The sequence below is a fragment of the Camponotus vicinus genome, unplaced genomic scaffold (genome assembly GCF_025532165.1).
Source record: "Camponotus vicinus isolate PSW18456_S1 unplaced genomic scaffold, iyCamVici1.0 SCAF_10, whole genome shotgun sequence".
In the NCBI taxonomy this organism is placed as follows: Eukaryota; Metazoa; Arthropoda; class Insecta; order Hymenoptera; family Formicidae; genus Camponotus; species Camponotus vicinus.
In genome coordinates this window covers 1,002,264-1,019,201 of record NW_028141946.1, presented here as the reverse complement: position 1 = coordinate 1,019,201, position 16,938 = coordinate 1,002,264, and the positions used below count along the sequence as shown (strand labels likewise).

Here is a 16,938-nt window from a genome sequence, read left to right as displayed (position 1 = left end):
TGTAAGGAAAAAAAAAAGGTGAAAGCTTCACTACGTACATGTACTAAACATGGATCCACGAGGTTAGTCCGTCAGCTTCTTAGTATTGCTAGAACGTTTCTTTGTTATACGTCTTTCTCCATTACGTCGCCTCATGTTTTATGTTTATCCGGTCCAGCATCGGATCGGCATAAACCGTCAGATTACGCCGAGAATTTTCTACCACGACACGTTGCCAAAATTGAGGTTTCCGAGTTATATATGGACGCTCGGAATTCTCCTACCTTCTCTTCCTCCCCGAACCTCCCCCTACCTTCCACCCCCTCCACGCGACTTTGGCTTTTCCATTACATCACGAGGTCAAATAGAAAATTGCGTAGATTCTATGCCACGGATACTCGCAATGATTTTCTCTTTATAATAATTATAAAAGTGATTAAGAATATCACACACATGCTTATACATATATAAATAAATTGAAAACATTTGTAGCTATAAACTTCAAGAAACTATTGTAAAAATCTAATCGGAATATAATAAATGCTTTAATTTAACGATTAAATTCTTCTTCGTTGATTCAAGAAATTATTAAATGTTTTATCAATAATTTGAGTTTATATTTTTCCTCGTCATTATTATTGAAATGTTCCAACTCACCCATAAGATGCTAAGTTGCCAAGATGCACTCCCCAAACCTGCAACAATAAAATAACATTGTTAGTTTAAAATGTTTTGCAATGTTATGTTTTGCAATTATAAAATATAATATCTCTAATCGATGTATTTTTAGAATTTTATTACATATTCCGTTGATTTATTATCTCATTTTAAAATCGTATAAAAATCATATAGATTGCATTTTATCTTAATTGATTTATTAATTACGATCAAAAAGATTTTAATCTAAAAAATTTTAATTTCAAATATCAAACATAAATCGTGTATTTTTGAGATCTTTTCTCAACCAAGAGAAACTTACATTAACCTTGTGCATTTTTCAAGTTCACTGTATACACTATGCTCTACGATATAAATTATAAATTAAAGATAAAGATCATTATCGACACAATGAGTTATCACAGATTATCGTAGTTTTATCGGAAAAATCGGAGCACGCGTGCTCAAGCCTGATACAAATGCAGAAGTTAGGCTCGGCTCAACTTGTCTGTAAGCTTCACGAGAGACATGATCATCCTTCCCATCTAGTGTGTCATTCGCCCCCACTCGACTACAAAGTGTTTGTGATCGTGATCAGCGACCTCCCGCTGTTCCCGCGAATCATGTTTTTTCATTCGATTACCTGGACCCCTCAGTCGCGATGCATTGTAATCGAGCGACATTCTTAAGCCACGGCCAAGGCGGGGCACCATCCCGGTCAAAAGCAGCATTAACCACGTTGTTTCCAGCTCTCGATCGTTCACACAGTATGGATTTGCATCTGTTCATTGCGCTTTTATGCGCAAACTTTGCGGAATCAGATACTACTTTAAAAATTAAATACAAGATACACGCCAAGTGATGATCTTTCTCCATGTCTTGCCGAGAAAAAAAAATAAAAGATCTCCGAGAGAGCTACGGTTGAAAAGATATCTGATGATTTTGCAACACACGTATAGCTATATGGCTGAGACGATCGAAGATTCCGTATATAGATATCCGTATGCGCAGGCCGACTAAAAATTGCTACTTCAGAAAGCATATTGTTCACGTTATTGAGCGCTTCCTCTCAATTGCTTCAAGTAGATGATATCACTCTGCTTGTTATGTACAAGGTGTTTCAATCGAGATAAAAATAGCGTAGGAAAATAATTCGTAGAATCAAGGATTCTCCAAGTCATATTTCGACGAATTAAAAATATTTAGAAAACTATTTGTGTATAATTGTATATATTTTTATAAATTTCTCTAAATTTTTAATTTTTTTCGTATTTGTCGATTTATTAAACATGCAAATTGAATAAACTCAATTACGAGAAGTTTAAATAATTTAAATAATTATTAATTTAAAGTGTAAATGAATAAGGAATTGTTTCTTAGTGATAATAGTTGCTAAAAAGTGAAACAAAAAATGAAACAGCTGAGTCCAAAGGACAATGGCAAGGCAGGCACCGTTACACGACATTACTCACGAACACAATGCGCTCACGTACGAACAACAAGGTAATTTATATGAGACACGTGTTAGACTCTGTCTGAGACGCGCGAATAGTTTGGTTTATTTTAAAACTTTCAATTAAAATTGTTCGCTTGGGCTTTTTGATTTAAAATTATCCATTATATTATTTCAAAATTTAGCAAGATACATTTAAAATAATTATTTATTTTTAGATTGAGGTATCGATATTGATTTTTAATCTCTTTTTTTTATCATAATGTAGTGAATGTAATTTATTTTATAATATTTTAGGATAAACTTCCGAAAACCGATGACCTCCGATTTGAATGAAATTTTGTAGAAAGCTTCCTTTTAGCTTAAAATACAAGCCTGTAAAAGGAATTTTGGCGACTCCTACAAAAAAGTCATTTTTTTAAAGAAAATGAAAAATATAATAATAAGGGAAATATATATAATAATAGATAAGATTAGAATATATACACAAAAAAATACTAAACAAAGCTTTATTAGCTTACTAGTTAACGTTACTTCTTTGAACGATACATACGTACTCAGCACAAATCGAAACGTAGATCACGAGTAACGGCTAGCAAAAAATGTAAACAAATCGTAACAAATGTAAACAAGGTCGCGCAACAAGCCAAACACACACACACACGGGGGGGGGGTGTGCAAGGGGGGCCTTTGGCCCCCTCTCCCGCACCCACCCCGTCCCCCTCGCTTCGCGTGGAAAGTTACAAACTCATGTGGAATCTCGCTTTTAAAAAAATAACTTTTTGTAGCAGTCGCCAAAATTCCTTTTACAGGCTTGTATTTTAAGCTAAAAGGAAGCTTTCTACAAAATTTCATTCAAATCGGAGGTGATCGGTTTTCGGAAGTACACCCATATTTTAATAATTATTTTATAATATTTTTATAATATTTTGAAATAATTGATATTTAGAATTTTCGCTTTTACATAACAAGTTTGTGTATGTATATGTGTACCGATAAAAAGATGGGGGAGGAAAAGAAGTGAAAACTCGTTCTAGGAAGAGAGAGAGAGAGAGAGAAACTTCGCAGCTCTAAATAAAATGAACGAATGAGAATTCACGATAAATAGGTATTGAAATTGAGATTGGTCTCGCACTATTAATTTCTTCACGTTGGATAACTGAAACGATTCGATCAGATTAGACACACGTGTGCATTCACATTTATTCTGCTAGTTTTATGCCTTTCACACGCTCGTATTTTCGCGCTTACAATTGCATCTCGTGTCTTTAGCTGTAACCTTTTCATACGTGAAGGACGCTTGTAATTCATGATACGAGCAAACTATTGACTTACTAAATGTTGAATATTACTTTTCTATTAATCTTACTAAATGTTAAAAAGTTGTATATTACAATATCGAACCGAGAATATGAAAAGAAAGAGGGAATATGTAATCAAATAATTTGTTTAATTATAATTTACATAACGCGATAAATTTTTATTCTTCCCTCTTAAATATATTTCAAATCTAAAATGATTTAGAATAAAAATATATTAATTAATTTTTTCTCTCTCTCTCTTTCTCTTTTTATTTATAACTTGCAATAGTCATTTTTTTAAATTGCGATTATTTGAGAATCTATCTTTTATTTTGAATAAAACTTCAATAAAAATTACTTTGTAGTACAGACTTTTATATAATATTCAAGTTCGAATTTTACTGGGTCGCTATTCGCAATTATCGTTATAGTGTCGATAAGAATTAATCTGTGAGAACAATTGGATCAAGAACGCAATCATATGATTGCATTTATGTTATCACCGAGCAGTAATTTACGATCAGTGCAATAAATGCATTGTCTTGCTGTTTGTACGCACAAATATAGAAGCTGTCCTATAAATCTAAATCTCAAAATTTCACGTACATATGCATATGTGTATGATGGTGTGTGTAATCTTCTAAATATTCATACTTTTAAACTATTTAAAAAACATAGCGTTTTATAAAAGCGAAAAAAAAAAGAAAGAGAGATTTTATATATCTTGAATAAAATGACATATTTTCTAAAAGTTTTAGTTTTGTTTTATTTCATGAGAATATTCGGTTAAAAAATATATTATATATTTATTTAAAGTTTTATCAACATGTAATGTCTTCCAATGGCTAGGAAGTTGTTGAATCTTAATAAATTTTAGAAATTTGGAAATTTCATCCTACATCGTTTTATCTCATATATATAAATATCTAATTACTTTTTAATTAAATATAATGCAGATATTCAATTATGCGAAAATATCATTTTCCCACGTAACTAATGATCGGATAAGCGTTGATTCTTCGTTTCACTTTAACTCGCGCGTTAGAATTGTGAAAGATCAAAAACCCGCTCTTTCTCTTCCGACGTATCCCGGCGGGAGCTAAGTTTTCTAAGAAACACACACCGCCACTTTGATATACCACTTGACATATTTAGCCCCCGTGGTCGTACCAACGTAGTAACACATACAGGCAATTCTTTTACCGACACGTTTCGCTTTATACCCCTACGAAAGTGCATACGTCGCTTTACAACTTAAGAAGTTTTCCCGAAGACAGCGGTGCACAGAGGAAAGAGAGAGAGAGAGAGAGATAGAGAAAGAGACCCAGTACCGCAATGTCATAGCATGACTGTATCTAACATAAGTGGACAACTTTCACGCTTGTGGAGGGTACGCGTGAATACGTGAAACCCTAAATGCAAGTTGCATGTGCGAAAAGAAAGAAAAGAATTGTCCTGCGGGGGAGACAAAACAAACTGACTCTCCTCAGATACGAGGCGATTACTTTCCAGTTTCTATCTTAATCTCATATATATGTATAACAAATTTTCATCTATATGTATAACAAAAATTTAAAATAATAATGCAAGAGAATAGTTAAAAATATCGGAAACGTTTGAGTGCCCGGTAATTTAAATATTTTTAAATCCCGTTTTGTATTTTCAGGCACGATCGTTCTCTCGGGGAACGCGATCCTGCTTGAAAGAGTATACACGTTTAGAAATAATATCTCGAATATACATGTATTTTCAACGGGTAAATCCTCCTAGCTTTACACGACAGATGCTTTGCATAACCCCGCAACGTGTATAAACCCGCCGCGGGCAAGAAACGTAGCGCACATTCATCCACAAGTGTCTGCTTTACTTTCGGATACGTGTACTGCGATGTGAAGCAGACTAGATGTACCTCGAGCTGCTTTTACGACGGAAGTTTCGGTTTTTCATGCATTTATCAAAGTGAGACATACGGGGTGTCCTCGTAGGAAAGACAGTTAAAAAACATCAGAAATCATGTCCCTATAAAAAAATGTTAGAAAAATAATATCTAAGGATCGGAGAGAACATTAAGATTACATGCCCAATTTCCTCGCATCAAAGTCTCAAAAAATTTTATGTCAAATTAAATGAGCATACGTTTGCCTCTTCTCACATATTACATTATTATTAGTGTTATTTTATCAGTTGGAGTTTGCAAAGGTGTAGCCTTCATGTGATATGTCTTATAGGTCAGCATATACAATTTTCAAGACACACCGGATATGTAGAAATGGTTCCTCGCAGTTCGAGCTCTCTTGTACCTTCGACCGTGCACTGTGTCGAGATGCACCCATCAAGGCAACCCAATCGCTTTCCATCCTCTCCCCTCCCTCTCCCTCACCTCCTACCCTCTACCGCCGTTTCACCTGCATCTCGCTTCGAAGGTAGCAGCTATCGCGCCGAGAAAACAAAGTAGACGTCGACGGAGGGGAAGTGGATGGGAAAATCGGGTATAACACAGTCTTGACGAGAGATGGTGTATGGTATAAAGGCGTTCTCTCGGGCGGCCATGACTGAACTGCAACGCCATGTTTCGCTCCTGCGCGTTGTCGAGGAGCCGGGTCCTTTCGGCGTCTCAACCTAACGTGTGGGTCAACAATCGTGGACCGACGAACGCGAGATACACGGTCTGTCCAAAAAAATATCCGAATCATTACTCCATAAACAATGACAACCATTAAAATGACGTGTATAGCTCTTTTCTTGAATATTTTATCTATAATTATGTAAAGTTTAGTCACATTGCGTTGCTTCTTCATTTGTTGTGACAAGAAAAGTGAGAATATTTCATCGAAAAAAATGATAATCGAGCAAAGAGCGAACATTAAAAATTTTGTGTAGAATTAAAGAAGCATTTTCCAAGGCGCTCAAGATGATTCAATTATGACTACAAAGCAGTTGAGCTTAGTTTAAAAGGTTTAGTATATTTTTAATACTTTTTATTCCCTAAATTTAAATTGAAGCTAAAAGAGGACAACGCTTTAATATGATTTTTGAAATCCAAAAGGCTTCGATCGATATAAAAAGAAGCTGTTACAAAGACAAATCAAGTGTTTTTGAAAATTTTATAATCGCAGCAAAGAATGCATTTCTTTAAACGAAATGTTTTTTTAATAATTATGTAATTTTTAAATAGATAATTCTAGTTGCACCATCTGTAAAATACTAGTTTGAATATTTTTAGGACAGATTGTAATATGTGACAGTTGCTTAATTTTCTCCTTGTTTATAATTGTAAACGTGATTTATCGCGATTTAAAACGTCAAATTATTATTCACAGAGTAAATCTTTCAGTCGGTTCTTGTAAAAATATATTTAAAAATATGCAAACCTGATGTTTAAATTCGAGTCGTGATTTAGAATGATTATCAATCAATTAGTATTCGAAACGAAATGCTCGTCTATCCGTTTCTTCCTTCCAAAATTTAAAAAATATCCATACCTTTTGTCCACGTTTGAATAATATCGGTACTTGTTTTGACGTAAATACAGTGTTTCTATCTATGATTTAATCACTTACAAACATGTCGCGTGTGTTGTAAATCCTTTGTAAGACACATTACGCGGCATTAAGATTCTGCGATATTTTATTGTGGTATTTTAACCGCTCGCGCCGCGGTTTTATTGTATAGAGCTATGAGATAGCGTAGTAATTATTTATATAAGCGACGCATGATCTATAATTACGAAGATGTATAAAGTTTCGAGTTGCATACACACATGTGTAGTCGCTTATAGACACGAGCAACCGTATGCATGAGGACGTAAGAGACGCAGAAGTGGACGTAAGATGGATACGCGCACGCAATACCTGCATGCAAATGTTTGCCGCGACCCTTATCGTAAAATGAAAAATTGTTGCCCACGAAAGTTTCATTAGCGTCTCCTCCCCTCCCTCCCTCCGCCTCTCCTTATCCGGGGACGATATTTTATATCGAACTGCATCTAACAAGTTTGCGTATTTACATAAAAATGCGAAAAGGCCCGCGTTATCTTACATTTTCGATGCGTCGTATAAAACGACCCAACGTACGATCGTCATTAAAAGTATAACGAGACGAGGATCAAATTGATCTCGTTCAAGTCGCGAGCAACATTTCGCGGATCGCGCGATAATTACGGTCGAGAAAAACGGGTTTAACGAAGAAAATCGATATCGCGCGATAGGCTCGACCTAGTTCTCGCGACGAGGGTCCACGATGATCGCCTCTTTCAAGCCCATCTCCATTATTTCCTGACAACAGATACTTGAAGATACTGGAAACATGTCGTAGAAACCGATGAAAGAAATAACTTGGACTAGACTCATCGTTTAATAATATTGCTCTCTTTCTTGCTCGATGCACTTCGCGCATTCTGGTCCACCCGAATTTCGAGGGTGCGAAAGATCGTTGCCGGAGAGACGCGTAGACGCACACTCTGAGCACGCGCGCAATCGTTCGCGACTAGTGGTGGATGGGGGTGGGGGAGGAAAGCGACGACGCGCATGCACGTCGACGTCAAATTTCCGTCGTCGACCGACATTGCATATACGCTTTGTATACGTATAATATATATATATATATGTATATATGATATAGCGCGTACAAACTCGTAGCGCGAAATATATTCGCGGACACAACTGCGGCGGGTTATGCAACACAACTGCATGAAAGTAAATTGGCGTAATCAGGCGACGGGGATGGCGGCCGCGCGTGGCAATCTCACGCAATATTGCGCATGCAAAGTTTATAAATTCGGAATCCGTCCCCGCGCGCCGGCATTCGCGACACTGTGTGTGTACATATGCATATATATGTGCGCTATGTACGTACATACATATGCTCTGTGTGACACGCACGCATACGCACACATGGCCCGTTTGAATAAGAGGCTAACCGAGTCTATCGATCCCGTGCTGCACACAGAGTGCTTTTTCCGCTCCACGGTATAAAATCTGCTTCATCGTGATCCATTTTGTGATCCCGACTGTTTTCCATTTTATTTTATTTTTTCTTTTAAATACTCTGCATTTTAATATTGGGGAAAATTTTGTAAAAAATTTTGATGCCTTTACATTTTCATTTATTCATTTAAATGACAATGTTGATTCAAATAGTATCAAAAAATGATGATTTGCTTTTAAAATATTTCGATTTATGATTCATGTAACTGAAACAATTTTTTAAATGATTTACTTGAAATTTCTTCTATGATCCTATTGTTTTAATTAAAAATTTGTGTTTATATATATATAAAAAGAGAGTTATATATAATATATTATCTTGTCACGATGTAAGCTATCCGTTTTGGTCAACTAATTCGTTTGCGTTTATCTTGTTATCAGACAAAACTATTCGTTCCTCTAATTCGTTAAAAATTAATATTACATTTTACATTATCTCTATAAAAATGATCAAATCAAATTATTAAATAGATTAAATAATATATTTTGTAGATTAGAATATATATGTTAGAGATAATTTTGTTTGAGATAGTTTTATTATTAACGTTTGCACTTATAAAGAAAAACTGACAGAAATATTTTTTTATTTAAATGAGATTTTTATATTTACAATATAATGGAAAAATTTTATATGCATTGCGTCAAATTTTCTTATATCAAAAATGAATCGCATCTTATTTCAAGATGGATTCTAAAGAAAAAACTTATTACAGTCGGATGATTCGGAGGAAATATGCGGACATGGATGAAAGAATCGGATATCTTTCAATACTAGAGACGGCTCCAACAACGAAACGTTGGAATCCTATTTTCTCTAAAGATCAGGACATATCCCTTAGATATGTTCCAGCTAGGATCCAATATTATAGTCTCGGAGATATGATATTTCAGAGATGTACAATAAATATCCTCCCATTCATTGTCGCAAATACAGCAAACATAAGAATAACAGATTGAATAATTGTAAGATTTTTTTCATAAGAAATAATATAATTATAAATAAATATAATATATTGATTGCGTTAATATATAATTGTAAAAAATACAGATATTAATTTTATAGCAAATTCAAAGGAATTATCACGAAATGACCGGATTATTAGTAAATATATTACAAGATATATTCTTATCATCATTACTTACACGTGTACGATAAAATTTTCGATAAAATTATTGTCTTAGTAAAAATATATTATGCATCCTTTATATATGTATATGCATATATATAAGGACTAAGGAAAGCAATAAAATATAAAATGGTTTGAAAGAAAAGATTTACAATCCACGAAATTCCTAGTGAATTTTTTGTTTGCTTTGACGAGAAGAAGGCAACTATCCCATAAAGCAAAATAAACTTGGACTATTGAAGATGCGGTAGCTTCCGGATAACCAAAGCAAATAGAATAAAAAATAGCGCAACCCTTTATTTCCCAGGGAGAAGAATACCTGAGACAGTTGAATCGATGGGAAAAAAATGAAGTAGAGTTAACACGATATTCTTTTGGCCACACAAAAAATACCTGCCTTCGATCTTAAAAATATCTTCTCGTTGTGTGTGTTTCGTGCTACTTGATACCGTTAGGTCAATAAACCCTTGCGTCCTCTTTCTCTTGGCGGGCGGAGAAGGGCTACAAAAATTTCACCTCGCAAAAGTCGGTGACGCGTCTCTCTCGAATCTTATTTTATTTCGAAACTTTTGGTACACACTTTCAGTGCAGCAAGAAAGCAAGACTTTTCTCGAAACGCGAAAACATTAACATTTAATCTTTAAAGGATTGAACACCAAGAGAGCTTCACATTGCAAGTGTCGCAGCTGAGATTTTTATTTTCCTTGCATCTTGCGTCTCACTGTAAATGTGCAATTTTATCTTTCTACAAAGATCAGACCCACGGTTTATCGACCTCGGTTAAATGTCATTTGATATCTTATTCACTCTTAGGGTTACTCGATATCTTGGTCGATTAAATAAAAAAAAATATTCCGCAGTCTCTCCGTAAGTTGAATGAAATTCTTCAAGAAAAATATATTTTATATAACATTCTTACCCGGAAATTGTGAGAAGACGCGTCAAATAATTTGGCTCCGATGTCGTTCGCAATCGTTAATTGAACAAGTTCATCGCAGTCGAGTGAGAGAAGTCATTAAATTAGGAAAACCTGGATAGATCTGATCCAATATCGATGTCTATCGTCGTCGTCTAAATCATCACTGCGACGGATTGTGTCGAGGCAGTTCTTATATGGAACGCTATTCCTCGGTTATTCTCTTAGTGTAATTTTATTACGGCCAGATATGCTAGTTATAGACTTTTATATCGCCTTATCGGATGACGATGAGAGCATATTTTCTCGCGGAAAATAATCCCTACGAATTAAGATCATCGACTAATTATATCTGAAGAGTGAATTAATTACATATAGAAGGTTTTAATGATGGAAAATCAATCACGAAATTTTTCATTATACGAAACAATCTGTATTAAAAAAATTAGTTGTTAACTTATATACGTCAAGGGTGATTTATCTTAATATCGATATCGTGCATAGTCAGATTTCATTTAATAGATTTCAGTTAATCTTAGTTATGTAATATATCATTTTTAAATTAAATTATTAATTATTTCAACTACGCGCTATAATCAATGAAATAACTATTTATAATAAATATTTCGAAGGATAATATTAACAATCGCATTAGTTTCTTTTTTAATTTAATGTCTTTGCAAGGTTAAGATTTATTTATGATCAAGTAAAATTTTTAATAACAAAATTCCCGAACATCACAATACAATCATGATTGATCAAAGGTACCGTATCTGGCGATAACACCGAGTACATGGTATATATATGGTTTGATAATCGACAATACCTGTATGTTCTGTCAATTGAAATACAAGAGCGCCTTCGAGTCGCGTGAAGTAATTCCTTATCAAATCGAAAACACAATTTAATTAAATATTTTCAGTTGGCTATGTCTAGGTGTTCTCCCCACCGTCATCCGTCACCCCCGCCAGCTGTCCTATGCACAAGGATTCGGCGCCATAAATGCCGCTTGTTCGTGTATATAATCGACCATTCCCGTTAGAAACACCTACGAGTGGCTTTACGATCGCGATGACCTAACCCCGAGATAAGAAAATTGTAGCGCGACCGTATCGATATTTTTTTTCGATCCGCAGGTGAATTGATTGCAATTTTTTAATAGCACGTGTACACAAAGCCGTATTTTTCCGCGCCAGTTATTTCATCGCCGTATCGTGCAAACGTCACTCGTCTCTTTTTTTACGTCGCTATAAATAAACGGAGGAAATCCTCTCTCCCCCGAACAGTCGCGAAGATCGCGATGTATGCTTCGTTCCAAGTACTTTCCGAACTTTGCGCAGTAAAAATACGCTGGTCCACGATCGGCTAACCAAAATATCGGAGCCGAACAAAGTAAAGCTCGTAGTTCAGAATAGATCGTAACGAGGACGACGGGACCGATTCGCAAAAATGTATTAGACTCATTTATGTACGAGCAGAAATCGTCCGCGTACTTTGTGGAATTGGGATCCGCGCGGTGGATTATTTTATTCTCCCCCTAACTTTCATCTCTTACATGCGCGTCGTCTCTTCTCCAATTTATAAATTGCAAAAATCGCCAGGGACAAAGTGCATCGCGAGGAACGAGCGAAAATAAATTTGTCTTCATTCTCCGAGTGGAACTTTACGGGAGGGAGGGAGCAATAAGAAATTCAATTAACATCTCGGACACGCAGTTCGTGCGACGTAAAAGAAACGCACGGTGGATATTTTCGCCGAAGAAATCTTTCATATCTCGTACTTTGTGGAAATTGGGATACCTACTATTCCCTCCCCTCCCCTCCCTCTCTCCCTTCCTTTATCCGCTGTCTCGGCCAGCTGATCTCTCCCCTCCGCCCTTATTCTTCCCGAAAATGGCCGACGTACATTTGCCTCTACGCGCTCTGTGATCTCCGTGATCTGGAATTAACCTAACATTCCTCTGGGAAATAGGAAGCAATACCTGTCTCTCCAAATACGACTGAGTGGTCGCGCGAGACGAAGAGATAGAAACGGACGAAATGGAACACGCGGGGAGAGAGAGAGAGAGAGAGAGAGAGAGGGAGGGAGGAGGGAAAATGGAGAAACGTACCTTCACCTTTGGAAGACATTTTCGTCCATATTGCTCTAGCAACTCACGGCAAACGGACATTTCGATATAGAGTATAGTTGTTGTATGAACGACGCGACCGGAATATGCTATGCCATATACGATACATAAGGTAGATATATTTATGTAATGTGGCATATACGTATCTTGTGATAGTGATCTCATCTATCTACTTTGTGCTCGCGAAGGTAACGATTATCTGATACGGTAGTAACGTCAGATTTGACATTAATTGATTTTGTCTGATTCACGATATCTTCTTTTTATTTTTTCTTATTTATATCTTCTCTTTCTTTCTTTCTCTATCTCTATCATAAATTGATTCTGCGTTTCTCGTTGATCATTTTTTGTCGCTCGAGCTCAATAGCTAAAGTATAGATAAGGTATCATGCTAAAGAATAGATAAAGTATCATGAAAGAATTAACATTATATCATTTTTCTTGTCTCTTTCTTGCCTTTTTCGACAAACATGGATAATATAAAATTTTTTCTGCTATTTTTTCCCATAGCTCATGCATTATGTATACCATGTATATAAATGAAAGGACAAAAGTAGAGGCAACAAAAAGCAAGGGCTTATAAAATAACGCAGATATCTTTCTTTCATAACGCATCTCTCTCTTAAAGGACCATTCTAAGATAATATTGAGCAATAATTATCTTATCTCTGTGCGAAACAAAACGAAAATTTAAATTTTTCGAATGTTAAAATTGTTGCCATTTATAATATATCATTTTTATTAATTTGTGGTATTAAGTACGCTGCGAGTCTCATGTGCATATGGATTTATGGCATAAATTTACAATTATTTAATTATTACGATACGGAATATGTCTCTTTTCAACAGCTGTAATGTAAACAGAAGCTACGCGCATATATGATAACTATCAAGAATTCACTGAACCATTTCGCTACGTATGTATTATTAATCTTTTTGTATCTATGGGTAGCGGATGAGGTGAAGGAGGAATACGGATCCCCATTGTGTTAGATATTAATCTAAGCGCAGGAAAATTTTTTGTTGTTCTACGGTAGAATAATTGCGCTAATTTGCAAAAAGCAAAGGTAATTATATATATATTTTTTACATACATATAATATACATATATGCACATAAATATTATCAGCAAGCTAAATTAATTTGTGTGAATAAAGCGTAAAATATATTTAATATTTCGTTCGGATGAGCTTCATTTCGTTTAAGGAAAGCAAAAGTAAATAAGTTGAGGTTTCTTTTTCGCCGAACGAAAGAAAGAAAATATTACTCCTGGCCATGTTCGCCACATCTACATCACGAGTTTCACGAGTTAGCTTGTTTACGGACCAATTTCGCACGAATACAGGCTGCGCGAAAATAGCAATTTTCTTTTTCTGAAGTATAAGCCTTCAAACTTGTGTTTTAACCTTCAACTTCTGAAATGCTTCTTCGAGATTCTTCGTAACAACTATTATGTACAAGTGTTACACGTTTACGCGTTTTATATATTGCAGTCCGAAAAAAATATCTATTTAATTACTTTTACAATTCTGACAATATTTTCTCGAGAGAATTCCATCTTTTACATAGATATAAAACAATGCTATATATATTCTATTAATTTAAAAAAATAAGTTGTCATTTATGGGATGCGTATAAAATTGTGTGCAAATTTTTTTCTGCATTTATGAAATCAATGCACGATGATATTTTCAATGCAAGTACGATGAATGTCTTTATACTCGTATTCTCACATTCTCCATTATCTTGGTTCTTAATTATTCAGATAAATTATTGTTTAATCCTTGACCCAAGCATTGGCCATGTTGACTAAATCAAACGTCAAAATAATAAAAGCAAAAAGCGACATGTATAAAGAAATTATATTATCTTCGAATAATATTCTCTCTCTATTTTTCTCCTCTCCCTCTCTTCTCTCTTTTTCTCTCCTCTTTCCTCTTTCAAATATTCTTGGAAATACATTCAGAAAGTTATCATGGATACACATTTCGCTCAGATACATACATCGGATACACTAACATGGAGGATATCAATCCCTGCATCGTTGAACATGCTGTTAAAATATCTTCGCAATTGAATTTCCTGGCAATTCTTTCGAGATGATGGGACGTGGTTTCCGCCTGCGCAAGTTTTCAATGTCCAATTTATCAGGACTTCATCCTTTATACTATACGGAAACACGACCATGTCTGTGTTGGCATTCTTATCCTTATTTAATTGCGAATATACATATATATAACATTTTTCGTTATTCCCAATCAATAGATCTTCTCTCAGTTTACACAGTAAATTGTTACATTTTATATACATATATATTTATTATTTTTTAATATTAATTTTATTTAATTAAGAAATAAAATTATTATTAATGAGATATTAAAATTATATTTAGATTAAAATTAATATTGATATGGAAAAAATCAGCAAAATCAAAGCCATAAAAAATTAACGCAGATTGGTACGATTCGTTGAATTACATTCCTGCATGAAGCGTAATCAAGAAATTCTCCGTGCCAAGTTCATCTGATTTAGATGCCAGCCGCTCGAGTTTTTATTTCGTACTTCGATCCCGGCTTCACTCTAGCTATCTCTGCCGCATACGTGACGGCACGATGATGAAGAAAAGCATGGACAGGTATACCTTGGCTAGGTATTCGTATGTATGACAGTATCTGTCCGTGTGAGCCCAGCTGCTCTGCACAACGTGCGTCTGTGTCGCGTAGAGGGCGGATATCGGCGTCAGCAGCGGATCCGTGCTGCCATTTTATCCAAACGTGATCTCAGCCAAATACGAAAATTCGTACGTGGCGACCAACGTGTATACGTGTCGTCATCGGCCAAACTGATATATTTCTCGTCGAACCAAGCGAATGCGCGAGACGGCCAGGCGTGGGCAGGATCAGCTCGGAAAATATGACACGTAAGTACGTATCAGTACTCGGACGCCCACGATTGGACCTTCATTTCCTTGCCAAAATCACTAATATATATTCCCTGATTAAAATAAATCTCGTATGGTGATATTTTGTTCTTCGGTCGTGTATTTTTTTCGCGTTTGAATTAATAAATTCTCGAGATATTGGTAACGTTAACGTGAGTGTATTGAAAAAATATTTAAATCACTCGGAACGAGTTTGGTTTTGTGTTTAATATTACATCAATATTTCGAAATTTCTAATTAATAGTTTTTTTTATTATTAATAAATTAATTATTTTAATCATTTTAGTTTTTTGCCGGTTATTCACATAACATCTCTCATGCTCTCTTGATCGATATAATAAATGAAATATATTATGAAGAAAATATAATTGCTGTGTGTGATTTTTTTTGGGCAAACGTTTTGTCATGAATATTTTGTCATAACAAAATATAATGAAAAATCAATATATACAGTAAAGATGTTCACTAATTTTCTGCAGTCGTCGAATTTCTAAGGATCAAAAGAGCCGATATTGATAATTATCAAAAATTTAAATGAGCTTCATCCTCTTTCGTTCCAAATATCTCTTCTCTTGGTACATGATTATTAATTAAACCGGATTGTGGTTATTAAGCGCAATCAAGGCCTTCATTTTGCGTAAGCTCAATTAAATTTAATTGAATAAGAAATTGCTTCGAGAAGCCTGCAATCGAGTACAATTCTTAAATATGCGCGACGACGAAGAGTCGGAGTCCGGAACGGAGATACGGAATAAAGACAAGAGCATCGGCAAAAGTCAAAAGTATGCGAGAGTAGCGATTGTGAGGCCAATAAAGTATGAAACTACGAAAGTATTTTCGGTGTTTGTTGAGACATATCTCCGTTATACTTTTTTCCCCTCTTTTTTACCGATGCTTTCTCCGTAAACACGTTATTCGAATTCCATTTACGTGATTTGGAGAAACGTCACGTATAGTTAAGGGGAAGAGAGAGAGAGCTGGTAATGTACGTATCTCTTAAGAATTTCTTGGTTCTCGTACATCACGTTGCTTTGTAAGATTGCGTGTTATCGTGCGGTTCCGCCATCCCCGTAATCGCAACGCTTTCAATCATAAATCATTCATGTATCGTGATTGGTTTGTGTTTGCTTAATTACGCTACGTGTCTTGTCACGCATAAGATTTTTTATTAACCATTTGATATGCACGTCATTTTTCAAATATTTTGCTGTAACACAAGTTTTATAATGATATAACGATTCATATGTATTAAATATATATTAAAGATTTACCTTCATCTTCTTTAAATAGAAAAGAATGTATCAGTATAATTCTGAATCTTGAAAAAAAATTAATTAAAAATTTTAAAAAATTATATAATACATTTAATAATTAAAAAAAAATTATATAATAAAAAATAATAATAAAAAAATTATATAATACATTTAATAATTACTGAACTGAATCTTATC

At 34.9% G+C, this 16,938-nt stretch overlaps 2 long non-coding RNA genes across 4 annotated transcripts in view; one reads left to right on the top strand and one right to left on the bottom strand.

Moving 5' to 3' along the window:
• The window catches only part of LOC145960185 (uncharacterized), a 269,249-nt gene that overhangs the window by 220,358 nt on the left and 31,953 nt on the right, over positions 1–16,938 (bottom strand). Inside the window, exons 3-4 of one of the 2 annotated variants that reach the window (XR_014435278.1) lie at positions 637–674; positions 345–392 (exon numbers count right to left, since the gene is read on the bottom strand). This is a non-coding gene — a long non-coding RNA (uncharacterized LOC145960185). Of the gene's footprint in view, positions 1–344; positions 393–636; positions 675–16,938 lie in introns of those variants that run through there. The other variant, XR_014435273.1, reaches the window with a different exon arrangement.
• LOC145960187 (uncharacterized) overlaps positions 1–16,938 on the top strand; it is a 61,247-nt gene that overhangs the window by 13,617 nt on the left and 30,692 nt on the right. The window contains exon 1 of one of the 2 annotated variants that reach the window (XR_014435280.1): positions 15,242–15,470. The exons of the other annotated variant lie outside the window; for it this stretch is intronic. This is a non-coding gene — a long non-coding RNA (uncharacterized LOC145960187). Of the gene's footprint in view, positions 1–15,241; positions 15,471–16,938 lie in introns of those variants that run through there. 2 annotated transcript variants of the gene reach the window in all.